General features: G+C 42.3%; 1 protein-coding gene across 5 annotated transcripts in view; it reads right to left on the bottom strand.

Annotated features, from left to right (window-relative positions):
- Positions 1-15,309, bottom strand: part of LOC109424901 (uncharacterized) — a 201,252-nt gene that overhangs the window by 144,543 nt on the left and 41,400 nt on the right. For all 5 annotated transcript variants that reach the window (XM_062845591.1, XM_062845594.1, XM_062845592.1 and 2 more), the window contains exon 2: positions 8,640-9,273. The gene's annotated coding sequence lies outside the window, so the exon portion shown is untranslated. The remainder of the gene's footprint in view (positions 1-8,639; positions 9,274-15,309) is intronic.

Raw genomic sequence — 15,309 nt, 5'->3', positions numbered from 1 at the left:
CCGAAATGAAATCAATCTAGAGTGCGGTGCTATTTTGAGCTCAACTCAACAGTTGTCAAACCACCACAAGACGGCAAGACAAAGTTTGCCGGGACAGCTAGTCTATATATATAAAAATGAGTTTGTAGCTTCTTTGAGGCAACAAAACTCACGATCGGGCGAACCGATCAGGATGGCTCTTGCACGGTTTGATTCGTATTCATGGTGGCTGTGTTTATAAGTAAAAAAAAAGTTGCAAAAATAAACTAAAAAAGCAAGAAAATTGACAATGTACAGATTTTTTGTGAGCTGGGAAGAAAATCAACACGATCGAAATGAAACCAATCTAGAGTGCGGTGCTGCAATGACCTTGACAGTTGTCAAACCACCACAGCTTGGCAAGACAAAGTTTGCCGGGCCAGCTAGTAGATAATAATCTAGGATAGGATACGACAACTAGTCAGCCCAAAAGAGACCAATTTGGGGACCAATAATCTTAGCAACGCGGAAAAACAAGTCAGCAAGCTGTGAAATTAGACAGAGAAGTTGCAGGTGTCACATCCTATCCTAGATAATAATAAGATTTTCCGTTGCAATTTTATTTACGGCTGGCTCGCAGAGCTGGACACAAACCTCCTACCTTCCAGAGAACCATAGTGCACAGTTGAGCTTAGAGGCCTTCCCTGACACTCAAACGTTGACGCTGTTATGATCCACTTCTTCTGGAGAACAGACGCCCAGGTTTACCGAAGCAACCCAGAGAAGCATTCACCAAGTGGTTGTTGAACCAATTACGGATTGGTCAAACGGGCGATCGCCAACCTGGCGGTACTGGAGATCGAGGTAAGTGAAACTGCTCCGGATGGTGCTTCCTGGAATATTTCGAGCAGAGCATGTGCTCTGAATGTCGAGACACCTCTGTAGGCCAAGCTTAACAATATCCATGTTGAAGATGTGGTGATCAACGAGGATAGAATCGATAATTGCCAATTGACTACCATAAGGTCTAGCAATACATTGAGGTTGGCCAAAACCATTAGGTAATGGAGAAAGGAAACAATCCAAAATTAAATCATGTTGTTAAGGATGATTACCTAATCCATTCATTAGTGTAAATACAGTAGTTTTTCGAGCGCTTGTTTTAGATGGAAAGCTTTCTATTTTCGATATTTTATTACAGATAGCTGTTTACCAAGCCGTTTACTATCGCTATAGCCCAAACTTTAGCCTAGTGTGAAATGATTCTAATTAAATAATGCTAACATTTGACTAGTTCAAATTTAACCAGTCCATCTCACTACTACCGTCTGTTTTTTTTTCTTTCTAGCAATAACATTTCTAAATAGACAATTCAACACCCTGTATAAAAAGAAAGCCAGCAGCTCAAGGGTTTCATCATCGCCAGGATAAATGAAAATCTCTGCAGTTTCCGCAATCTTCGTCACGGTAAGTGCACTTAATCATGCCTGCATGCATACGTACATTCATAAGTAGATGATGAGAGATGATGCCTTGCAACATTATGTGTATAGCAAAACGAGGTGATGGAGAGGGCCCACATAGCCGTGTTGACCAAGCAGGAGCATGCTGAGGATGATGGGTTCGATTCCCGGTCATGATCTTTACGTAGTGGAAACATTCTTGGATTTCTTTGTTCAAACAATAGAGCTGAGAATCAGACTCCGATCCAGTTGTTTCGTCCCACGATAAAAAAAAAGAAGAAGAGGAATACAAAAAGACACGAATGGCAATTGCATGGCACTAGGCATCGCATGGCATTAGCTCCATCCTATGAAAATGACAAAAACAAGGTGAATCATGTTCAGAGGTTTCCATCATGGCCTTGCTGAATAACTGCGTGTTCTCTGGCTGAAATGTACATAGTTTATGGATGGATATTGGACAAGCATTGTGAGGCAATTTCAAGATATTACGAAGGGCATTCAAATACTCGCTGTTTTTTTTTTAACTTTATAGGACTTCTATTCGAGATCAAGAAATCCAACTAAAGAGGTTTTCAAACCAGTTATTGTAATGAAACAGTACTTCTGAAATGTTTCTATGAATGCCAGCGTGTAACGATAAATATGTCGCCAGCAATTATCTAATCATCATCTGCTGTATAACGTGGTGGGCACTGTACCATATGGTTGTATCACCACACCTCTCACGTATATTTGTATCGATCCACATACCGAAAGGCCATCTGGTTCAGCAATTAGTAAGTCGATTCGACAAAAAAAAATATAATAATTATGCTATTTCAGTCTATTATTCAGCAATTATCGACTTTAATTAAATATTCTAACGACGAGGGAGACCACTATGCTCCAATGCGTGACTTTTTAAATAACGGATTGTGACTGAGACCTTCCTGAGATTATACATAATAAATAATGCAATCTAATAGCTTTGCCAGGAAGATTATCGGAACGAACTCGGTTTCCTTTTTATATACTTGGACTCATAAAGTCATACTGCAATAAATGGATTTAAGGATTAAGGAAATCTCGGCAATTTTACCTCAGAAACTACGAAATGAAAGAGCGCCGAATGATCTTTTCCTGCAAAACAAATGAACAATGCCTTTAAACAGTCAATAAGAGTGCTGTGTTTTCATAAGTATGCATATTGCATATGCATCTGATGAGAAGGATTCCATCCATCATAAGAAACATTCTCCCATGCACAACATCGGTGATGTACGATCTAATCAAAAATTTATAAACCCATTTCCCGCCTTTCGCTCACGGTGACCCTAATATACAACAGCAGGAAATGGAAAACGAATGCCACCAAGAGGTTAATTAAAATGCCATCACTTGAAGTACCAGGTTGGCTTCTTTACTATTTGCTGCACATGAACTAAATTTCATCCAACTGGTTGAATGCGGTTCCTTTCACTCCAGTTGGCACTTGATGAGCTCGACTTGAAACCAGTCTTCCCAATTTTGTTTAATTTTACGTTATGTCTGTGCTATTTTTTGTTTCTCCTCTAAGTAATTGGAGGATAATCTACTCGACAGACACATGAATGGTCCTGGTACAGGTAGTGCGGGGTAAGGGACCATCTCCTACAGGAAGAGTAGAAGATAGAACTACACCCCGGCCCACTAAACACATTCCTAATGCCAACCCACTAAACACTTTCCTCTCCGGGACCACCAAGATGGCATTGCTTCAGAGATGGGCTAGTACTCATCGCACCCTAAAGGTCAGCTTCGTAGCCATTCAGCATCGAACATCGAAGACACGATCGTTGGAGAGTCCACCAAGGCGCTTCGACAGCTCCGAAGCGGACCTTCCACTCCTTTATCATCACAAGGCGGGCAAAGTCACCACCACGCCTGCACCAAAATGATCCAGACCAGACCGACGCCACGACAGCAACGCTATCAAAATGTTTCACGCGACCACTTATTCGCTAAAAGAATCGAGCTAGACCGCAGGGCACCGGCATGACCTAGGTAGCCGACTCCAAACCCTTAGACCACCTCTTCTATAGTATCTGAGCTAGCCACTTCTCGATTCCACGCACCACTTCCTCTGTAGCTCCAAGACGATGTGGGTGATAGCCGATGAATCAGCATTCCAGCCGAGCTCATCTTCATACAATCGGACGAAATTGCCCGGAATCGTGTTCCCTCCGCAAGTGGCAAGCATACGGGTCTACACTAGGCAGAAGCTTGCACTTACTTGCATAAACCGCCGAGCTGTTGGATACCATCCGAGACAGTGCAACTATTGCTGTGAAGGCTCTCTTGCAGGCATAATCAACGTGGCAACCAAAGATAAGCTTGTCGTCGATCATCATCCCTAAGGCCTGAAGTACACAGGGTCAAATATCTGACCACCTACCAAATATTTGAATCAATTATAATTATAATTATAATTATAATTATAATTATCAAAAAGGTTTTCGACGTATTTTTCTTCGTGGTGCAGTCGTCCTACTTCCGAGGATCTTGTACAGGTACCCGAGTATCCGGGGTCACCAATGCACGGTAATGAATCGCCCTTCGCTCCTCTTACACTGGAGCGCTATCTTGGCGGTTTTTGTAACCGATAAGATAGCGCCTACAGGCGAACTCCCTTTCCGGAAGCCGAACTAGTTACTCAAGAGACCATTTACACCCTCAATGCGCCTCAGACTTCAGACATCTTGAGCACTCTCACTGCCGTGCCGATCAAGCATATTGATCTTTATGCCGACGGATCTCCGGGTGGTTTCCCCGCTTTTGGAAATAGTACCAAACCTTGCTTATCTCTGCTACGGAACTCTCCCAGCTTAAGCGGAGTATGATTCACTCACGGCGGAACACCTCCCTAAGGGGGCGGCCATGTATAGGTATGGAAAAATATGCTACAAGAAGGGAGGGGGAGTAAACATCGGTCCAAAAATACTACCTCATTTATGGACGCTCCCTAATTGTTGTAGTCGATACTGTAGAGATCCGACAAGTGATCGCTGTGCATGTAGCCGTCGTCTACCCTCTAGTTCAAACTACTTGTTTGGGGCAAGACTACGAAAAGTAACGTCGATGATCGACTCCGTTTCGGCTAAAGTTAGTTTTGATACCGACATTAGCCAGATCGACATCTAGCATGGCCAACACCTCCATCAGGATCTGACACCACTGATGCGTGAAACGGCTTCCCCATGCCGGGCATTGAAGTCACCTGCGAAATGGTCTGCCATGTGCGGCGTACTGGGTGGCCATCATGAGGAGGATGTACGGCGTTTCAATGGCCAATGGTTCGGGGTCAACGAGCTTCAATCCAACTGATCATTAGCTTGGAGGTCTGCATAGCGAACCGTTGAAGTGCGAAGACATCTGAAGAAATTTAAACAATAGTTGCAGTTGTTTAAGTTTGTTGTTGAAAACAGTTGTCCGAAGTTAAGGAATAGAAAAGGATATCGATACCCACCGTGCAGTAGTGTGTCCGCAATAGCCCTGTACCCGAGACGACAAACGAAGTGCACCGACGAACCCAGGCCTTTTTCCAGTGGTTCTAAGGATCGCTGAAGCCTCGAGTTCGTCAACACACTCCAAAGAAGAGATAATAAAGTTGTAACTAATGGGGCCTCCCCCTATCCGGCATCCATGAGACCCCCTTCTACAACTGCATACGCGCTTGACTCACCGCGACCAAGAAAACACCTGAACTCCGGATTGCAATACACTTTCCCACTTTATGTCCTACTTTGTGCACACAGGTACCTTTATTCGTCCTTCCCACTTCCTTACAGCCTATCTCCTACCTTAACTTCCTATCTTCTTCTTCTTCCCTGGAGCCCCTTCTTCCTTTCCGCAACCACTTTCACCACTTTCGTTCCTCGTCGCTGGCTCGTTGCTTTCGTCCCTCGACACTAAGACGGCTTCCTCGTTTGCTTCCGTTCGTGGCCTAACTGCCGAGCGTTCGCGATGCCGCGAAGCTCCGGGCAAGATGGCGGCACTCACTCACCGTCGGGTAACGGCACGGTGATGGGCGGTTCTATCCAGCAGGATAGGCGACCTACTTCTGTAGTCTCGGGTGTAGGATTCGAGAACTGCGGTTGACTGAGAGGCGGTAGGACCACGCAAGGGTCTCGGTCGACTACGCGCACTCTACGGACTTCACCAAGGTAAAACACAAGGGGGACCCTTGTGGGCGGTTTGGAAACGAGTAGGTGGCGCATTACTGTTGGGGACGATTGGGACTCTGGTCGGGGGTTCTTACCTGGATATTTCTATTGCTCTGCTTCTTCCACAATCTTTCACACAAAACTTGCTCTTTTAAACTACTTCCGACTTCTGATAATTTCTTCAACTTTCGTTTATATTCACTTTTAGTTTGCGAATAGTTTCCCAAATCTCGTCTATACTCTTTGAGTTTTGGCTTGCCAATGATGTAGAGCAATGGCGCTTTCCCAATCCAGACTCCCCGACCGAAGGTTTCCCACTATGACGAAATTCGCCCCATCATGGCTCCTTATACGCCACCCCTCATGGCCGCCTTATCCTTGAGCCTGCGATGTCTGGTGGCGAGTAGCGGAACTATGTGGTGTGGCTGCTAGCTGTCCGGTGGGCGGTGGGTGGTATTTGGTGATGCTCAGCGGCCATTCAAACATCTTCTTGGTATTTTGAACATTGAAACGAAACACTACACCGCGAAAATCTCACAAATCTCGGACAGACAGACACACCACTGGTTACCAAGTAAGGTAGGACTAGTCCGTAAAGAAGTGAAAGGCGTCGTTTGGTGTTAGCACGGACGCCAGGAAGCTAGGTAGATAGAAGATAGGAGAGACGAGGGAGAGTAGGACGTCAAGATGGAGAAGAATAAAAGGGTACCGAGACCAAGAGTAGAGGGATTTTGCTTTACCGAATTTACAAGTGTTTTCATTTCGCGGAGTGTCACGAGCGTCTTACCGACCATGAGGCTTGAAGACGGGGTTTTCATTCTTTGCTGGAGTAGCATGGCCCTTGGTCAGTTACAAACTGTAGAAATCTAAATACGAAGTAGTTAGCACAGCAGAGCGGGAAGTGACTGGTACTGCTCAAAGGTGACTGAGAAATTATTGGTTCTGGGAGAACCAGAAGCTGACGGATGAGAAGAACGTTTCCAGAAACTAGAACAAAATGATACGCGGAAATTTTATGAAACTATCAATGGCATGCAGGAAAAAACAGCACCTTCTCCCGTCATGTACAATGACCGTGAAAGTAACTTGCTGGTACCTACACACTTAATTTAGAATGCCGACTCTCGGTTTACGAATGCCGAGATTTGCACAGCCGAATAGTCAGTTAATTGTTTTGATTAGGTCTCAGCTTAAAAATGCCGAGAATCAGTATAACAGACCTTGTTGCTAAGCAACCTACCATCTTGTTAACTGAGTCTCGGTTAAAACTCAGAAACCGAGATTTTCACAGCCGAGCTCGTGAAAGAAAACTGAGTGTGTAGGTTAAATTATGGTGGCTGCCAGGTGGAGAGAGCACTTCGAGTATTTGTTGAAAGGAGAGAACTTTAACCCGGGAGCGGTCGCGTCGTGTACTGCGTACACGCACCATGAAAAATGCACGCTTGTGATACACAGCATAAACGTAGTGCCATTGCAAGTAGCCGAAGACGCGACTGCTCGAGGGTTAAGAGTCCATTAGACGGGCAAATATATTTGTCATTGTAGTCCGATATTTATCCAAGGTTGGCATGATTCACGTTGTGTTGATCATTTGTTGGACTTGTTTGGCCAAATATTTGGCATGATAGCAAACAGTCTAATAGGGCACTGCATGAAATTCTCCCCTTCTCTTTCACTCTTACAGAAATTTTGTAAACAACAAGGAAAAGAAACGTCAAAATCTCATACAAAATCAAAACAATGCAGTGCCCTATAGCACCTTTAGTGTGTTGACGTTATTAAGCATGACCATGCTGAGTGTGACGGGTTCGATTCTCGGTCGATCCAGAAATTTTTCGTAATGAAAACTTCCTTCACTTCCTTGGGGCATAGGGTATCTTCGTGCCTGCCACACGATATACACATGTCATGGTCATTCCGTAGGAAACTCTCAGCTAATTACTGTGGAAGTGATCATAGAGCACTAAGATTAGAAGCTGGCTTTGTCCCATTGGAAACGTAACTCCAAAAAGACGAAGACAGTGGACAACGCGTGGAGGCGCCGGAGCTGGATTATGTAAAAAAAAGGCTATCAAGAAGTTGAGCAATAGCAAGGAAGAAAACGACGGCAGCTGCACGAATAACTTGACCATATTCTGTTGAAGATATGGGAAGCAGATAAATTACCTGCTAGCTGGCAAGAAAGCCTTATTTGTCCTGTTTACTATAAAGGATACATACTGGAGTGCGCCAATTACCGAAGAATAACACTCCTCGACTCTGTGTATAAAATTATGGCACGTGTTTTGTTCAGCAGATTGACACTGTTCAAGGAATCCTTGGTCGGGAATACCAAGCTGGTTTACTCTATGAAAAATTCCTTAATTCTAGAAGTACAACTTTCAGAAACACTATCTTTCATTGATTTCATGGCGGCGCATGATTCAATAAAAATGAGTTACGGCAGATAATGACAGAACACTATTTTCCGACGAAACCGATTAAGCTGGCGTGAAACACTTGATGAATTGAAATCAAGTGTGGGTTGCGGATGAGATTTCGACGTAATTCGAAAGAGGGGGTAAGTGCCCCATGTATTGGAAGTGGTCCTATTATTTTGACGAATCGTATATATGTAACTTTTAATGTTATTAACAGATCTCAATCAATTCAAATAAAAACTCATGTGATTCCATATGGTGACTGGCAAAGTTCCAGCCAAATCGGTTACCTAGAAACTAGGCACCGTATCGTCACACATGACCATTTTGTATGAAAAAAAACGGCTGGTGGTATTATTGTTTTGTCCCACACTGCACTCTAGCTGCGATCTATCCCAAATATGCAAAACGCCTTCTTGGTTACGGACGCAGTCTTTACCACAACTGCATTAACTCTTGAAAACACAAAATTGTGTAGCTTACACTACACTTTGAATGTTGGGGAAAATAAGAAAAAAATAAATAAAACTTGTTAAAGGATATCACGTGTAACAAACATATTATTATAGCTTATTCCTATTTATATGCAAATATAATACTTCAAAACAACTTACCAATTAATTCAATCGCTTCTCATAGTTTGCAGCGCCGTCCTGACGACTGCTTACACCATCCACAGCTGCTTGGTACGCCTCCTCAGAACGCCCCCAGCTCGTGCTAAACGACCGCCACAAACTTCCTCAACCGACACACACTACTGCAGTGGAGCCAATTGGGCTTTGCGGGCTGGACGATGCTTCAACCAGCTGATCTCCGATGAATTGCACTAGTTATGCTCCTTCTTCTTCTATTCCCCACCCCGTGACGTATTCCACTTGAAACACAACCCGCACATAAACGCCTCACCAAAACCAAGAAACCCTAAACTTCACAAAAAGCGGAAACACAAAAGAACCACCACAGGCTCACGTGGGACACCTTCAATATCAAGCTACTTTTCCGCTCCGGTAGCTTTTCCACTTTTCTTCTTTTTTCTCTCTCTCCTGCCTCCTCTCGCACTTCACTACACAAACGGTGCGCTGTGCGGTCCCCCGAACGAGAACCGGGCTCTTACGATCGCTTCCTGCACTTTGCCGCCTATTCCGCAGTGGCTTGTGTTGGACTTCCGTTTTCCGCACTTACGCGCACTCACTTTTGCTGGTTGCCTTCCCTTCTAGCGGCGCAGTTGTGTTGTTGCTTGTAAAATCTCTGGAATAAATATGCATGATGGTGATGACGGAAGAGCACCGAGCACACAGTTTAAACAGCCCGGCTGAATCACCCCCACACCCAACCACTAACTGTTCCGTTGATCTATGCATCTGATAGCGCAGAGGAAACAAGAGGCATAGTATAAACTGCACATAGAGTCTATTTGCAAGGTTTTCCGTTGTAACATTATAGAACCACAATAAACAGCATACTTATTCACTCATATGAGGGCATCCATAAATGACGTAGCATTTTTTGGACATTTTCCTCCTCGTAGCGTGTTTTCATATACCTATTAAGGCACTGTCCATTAGCATCCGGACGGACAAATTCACGTATACCTCAGGGATGGAATAAAAAAAAAACACGGACGCGTATAGTACTTCCAGTGAGACTAGCATGCAATGCCCAGTGGCACAGCCGAAAAATTTTCCTGACAGCTGCGGCGGGAATCGAACCCGTGCTTCTTAGCACGATGCGACTATATGCTTGGTGAAATAACAATAACAATCGTAAAAGAAGAAAACAAAGCTCAAAACAAAGATTATTTAATGTAGGGACTTACAAATATCATTGAAATCATTTACTTTTATTTTTCATACATTTTTTCACTTTTTCCATGTTAACCTACTTAAATTTCCGCACAACGGTGATACATTTTAGCATCAACCCTTTTCGGCATGTTAGTCCAACAATCAGGTCATCTGTGCAATGAACTGAGTTACATGACTAGTCTGATTAAAACTCCCAAGAAAAATTGCAACCATTTTTCTTATTCCCTAATTGCGAAATAAGGGGCAATTCAGTAAATTGAGAAATTGTGAAATTTGAGCGTTTTTTCGTTGATAAACATCAAAATAGGTAAAACCTGAGACGAAACTCGCGAAGAGAAATGAAAGCAACGTCAAGTGTAGCTCAAATTCAACTGTCATGAAATGTCAGTTGTAAGCTTGTTGGTTAAAAAAAAAAGACAATTACACCGTCTTCGACCTTGCGGCCTCTACAGACTGAACATTACTAACATTTGACAATGGACAACACATACAACACCCAGTGGCCCAGTGGAGAATTCTTCGTCCGACGAAAAGTTTTCCCCGACTGGAGCGGGAATCGAGCCCTCACTCCAAGGCTTACGAGACCTAAACGATTGACGCCGCTAACCGGTCGGCGGTTTTGTGGCCTAATACGAGGAAAGTGTTGTTATTTGAGATAAATTATGTACACAAAATTCACTCGAGGCAGTATTTTGTCTGTTGTACTCTCTAATGCAGGGCTGCCCAACGTACGGCAGCGGGCCGGATCCGGCCCGCGAGGACATTTTGTGCGGCCCGCGGCACGATTGGACAAAAATTATAGAATTTAGCCCGAGATATTATTATTCTGAATATTTTCCTTTTTCAATGGCAATGTATTTATTAATTTTAAAAATCAAAATGACTTTTTAGGGTATATTTTGTAATTTTTTTTAAATATTTAAAAATATGCAAGCATTTGATTTGAGTGTCCTACAGAATTGAAGCAAAAGATTCTTAACAATAAAATAATGTGTAATGTAAAAATTCGCTTGATAAGATTGTAAAACAAAATAGAAAGATTACGTCATAAACTTAATTTAGGAAAAACATGAAAAATTTAATCACAATTTTTGTAGCTTTCAGAGATTTTTTGTGCCATTCAATAGCTCTATCTGGTACTACATTGAAACATGTTATTGAAACTACCTAAATACTTTGTCAAGCTCCAATATTCTGCAAGAAATCAAAAAACCTTTCAAATTTCATTAGAAACATTAAACTCCAAAAAAGTTCTTTTCTATTATCTAGCCATGCCCAGAAAAGATAAAAAAATGTATTATTTACTAATTTTTATTTCTAGCCCATCGACTGGTATGCAGTTTCACCAGTGGCCCGCGGCCGAAAAAGGTTGGGCAGGCCTGCTCTAATGTAAACTAAAAACAAAATGATTCCAATGATTACTTATGAACCCAAAGATGATTTTGTGCATGAGTAGCATTCGATCGCAATAAATGATGTGAGATGATGCGTTCATGATCGAGTTTGAACTAGCAGCAAAAAAAAGAATATCAACACAGATCAGAAGAAAGGAATGGGAAAAACTGGAGAAAAAGAAGACCGTCTTCGCGAGTCTCACCTCAGGGTAAAACTTTAACAGATCCCTTGTGTGCCTTTTTGAAAAGGAACACGTGATTTTTGAGACAGTCATCCTTGTATAAATTTGTTCGCATCATCTTGTTGTCAAAAAAAAAAAAAAAACAAAAAAAGATGCCTAGAGTTCGAAATTCTTGTCAAATCTTCGAATTTCAAGTCGAATAATCAATGAACCCAAACTTTAAACTTCCGGGGACATCTTGTACCGACTTTTCGAATCATCTAAGCAGAATACCCTCATAGAATGAGTGTAATCAGTTATTGCACCATTTAATTCCGCCCTCTTTTGCTTATCCTTTAACAGATACGCGTATTTCGACTATCACTTGTAATCTTCCTCAGTGTCAGTTACACTAAAACCTCAATTTATGCACATGGCTGGGGGTGCATAAACTAAAAATGTGCATAAAATAAAAAAGACATAAAATGAGGGAAATTTGTGCATATGTACATATATTAAGTTTGGGCTTTAATGAGGGAATCGAGTTCGCGAGAACAGGTCTTGCTCCTGTGCATTTGAGGTGGGGCTAAGGGTGTATCCATAAAACCCAGAAAAGGGGGTTCCAAGGGGCTTCAGGGGTGTTTCAGGGGGTTGTTTCAGGGGTTTTGGGGTGCCTTTTAAGGGCGTTCTGTCAGGTTTTGATGGCGTTTTCAAGGGATTACGGGAAATTCAGGGGCGTTCCAATAGAATTTAGGGGGTTTAAGGGGCGTTTCAAGGTGCTTTAAGGGCAATTCAGGGGAGACCTCGGGAGTCTTTAAAAGACGTTACCAGGGGTTTGGAGGGCGTTTCACGGCATTTCAGAAAAAAATCAGATAATTTCAGGGAGTTTCAGGTGTATTTTAAGATCGTTCCTAGAGATTTTAGATAGCATTTCACGACCGTTTCCAGGTATTTCAAGTCAGGGTCGTATCAGGGGGTTTCAAGAACATCTTTAAATCAAATAGCATTTCAGGGGCGTTGCAACGGACTTTGGGATGGGATCCCTGAAAATCCTCTCACACTTCCTGATACGCTCAAAAGATCCCTTTAAAACCCTCTCGAACTCCGTGTAACGTATCTGAGACGCTCAGAAACTCCCCAAAGCTCTGCCGTAACGCTTCCGTAATGCCTCTGAATCCCGCCGAAAACGCTCTGAAACATCCTGTAATACCTCCAAAACCCCCCTTAAACTCCCTCGGACCCCATGTAACGCACCTGAGACGCTCCGAAACTCCCGAAAACTTCTCCGTAGCGCTTCCATAACACCTTTGGATACCACCAGAAATACTTTGACACATCCAGAAATGCCTCTAAAATTCCTCTCAAACCCCTTCGGACTCCATGCACCGCACCTGAAACACTCCGAAACCCCCGAAAACTTATCCGTAGCGCTTTCGTTACGCCTCTGGATCTCGCCGGAAATGCTTTGACACATCTTAAAATGATTCCAAAACCCACTTAAACCCCTTCGGACCCCATGTAACATACCTGAGACGCTCCGGAACCCCAAAAAACTCCTCCGTAACGCTTCCGTTACGCCTCTGAATTCCACCGGAAATGCTCTGAAACTTCCTGAAATGCCTCCAAAATTCTCCTTAAACCCCCTCGGACCCCATGTAACGCACCTGAGACGCTTCGAAAATCCTGAAAACTCCTCCGTAATGCTCCCGTAACGCCTCTGGATCGCGCCGGAAATGCCTCCAAAATCTTCCTAAGACCCTCTCGGACCCCATGTAACGCACCTGAAACGCTTAGAAATCCCCCAAAACTCCGCCGTAACGATTCCGTAACGCCTCTGGATCCCACCGGAAAAGCTATGAAACATCCTGAAATGCCTCCACAATACCTCTTAAACCCCCTCGGACCCCATGTAACGCACCTGAAACACTACGAAACCCCCGAAAGCTCCTTCGTAACACCTCTGAATCCCGCCGAAAACGCTCTGAAATTGCCTAAAATGCCTTTAAAATCATCCTCAAACCTCTTCGGACCCCATCTTACAAGCTTGAGACCCTCCGAAACACTCGAAAACGCCTCTGTAAGGCCTCTACATTCCGCCAAAAATGCTCTGAAATTTCCTCCAAAATCCCTCTAAAATCCGCTCGGACCCAATGTAACGCATCTGAAACTCCCTGAATCCTCTGAAACTCTCTGCAATACTATCGAAAACACCCTCAGACCCCCGAAAACCGCCCCTGAGATCTCCTGGTACCCCTCGGAAACCCCTTGGGACCCCCTCAAACTCCCCTGTGACGTCCAGTTGCTCATCCCTATAAACACCCTCTGGCCACCGTTGTAATAGCAACCGTCATTATTAAATATTCTTATGCGCAATATTTGTTCTAAGTAGCTTTCCCTCTTTTTATGCAGGGCATAGGAAAGGTGCATAAATTAAAAGTGCATAAAAATAGCATGCATAAATTGAGGTTTTAGTGTATCAAAATTACAGTACTGTTCATAAAAATAGCAGGGAAAGCCGTTTTCCATAAAAAATGATAAACTTTGACATTGTTCTTCTATGTGCGATTGAGCTTACAATTTTACAGAATCTATCTAATTATTTGATAACAGAGATGTTCCTTCTTTTTATCACCTGCGTAAAATACTATCCAAAAATTCAACAAAAACTTGAATTTTTATTGCTTTGCCCATATATCGTCCCCTTAATGCTAGAACTAGGTAACTCGAAATTTGACGTTTTTGATTTGAATATATCATTATATCGAGCTCTTTGAGCTCTATAATATATCCAAAAACCAATGATTATAAACGACGAAAATATTCACCATTTTTAAAACTAGGTATCTCAGTGTAGAATACAAGAACTGAGTGCTATAACTAGGTAGCTAAGAAAATCTATATATATAAAAATGAGTTTGAAACTCCTTTGAGGCAACAAAACTCACGAACGGATGAACCGATCAGCATGATTATTGCACGGTTTGATTCGGATTCATGGTGGCTGTGTTTATATGTAGAAAAAGTTACGAAAATCACCTTAAAAAGTAAGAAAAATGAGAAAATACTGATTTTTTATGACCGGGGAAGAAAATCAACATGATCAAAATGAAACCAATCTAGAGTGCGGTGCTGTTATGAGCTTACCAAGTTGTCAAACCACAACTGCTTGGCAAGACAAAGTTTGCCGAGACAGCTAGTCATTTATATTTTCAACCGCACAGGTTCAAAGCTATCGGCTGCTTGGACGTGGAAATGTTACTACTCATTCTTTTGTTAGTAGAATGAAAATCTACTACTGTTTTTCATTTTAGGCATAAAAACTTAAAAAAATACTTGTATTGGTTTAGCTAAAAACTGTGACTGCTCGTAGACGATTATTTTATTAACATTTTGAGGTGTCATGTGGTGATATAGCAGGCGCCCTAGCAAAATCAGTAATTACACGTTAATTTCAATATCTGAACCCTTTCAAATTTGCATACTGCAACAAGAAAACTGAAAAAAATGATATCAATAGTGGTAAAAACTAGATATCTCAGAACATCTTCTCTATTATTTATTTTGCGTTTTGAGTGCTATAACTAGGTAACTCGACATTTTTTTAACCATTGATTATTTTTATCAAAGGTTTAAACCAAAATAGTTCAAAACTTTTTCTTGTAGCAGAAAGAGTAAAAGCTGAATAAGCAATCAATGCAAAATAAATATTATTTTAAACGCTCCATGCCTTTGGAACAACTACATGAAAATTTGTAAAATTTTCAAAATCGTTTTTCTCGAAACTATGATTTTCGAGTTACCTAGTTCTAGCATTAAGGGAACGATATAGTGTAAGGCGTTTTTGATCAATTTTATTGTTAATTTATAATTTTTAATTGCGCGGTAATTTGGCTGCCATATAGTTTACCTTGAGGAGCAAGAAAT

Source organism: Aedes albopictus, chromosome 1, assembly GCF_035046485.1.
Source record: "Aedes albopictus strain Foshan chromosome 1, AalbF5, whole genome shotgun sequence".
Classification (NCBI taxonomy): domain Eukaryota; kingdom Metazoa; phylum Arthropoda; class Insecta; order Diptera; family Culicidae; genus Aedes; species Aedes albopictus.
This window is presented reverse-complemented; position numbering and strand designations above follow the sequence as displayed.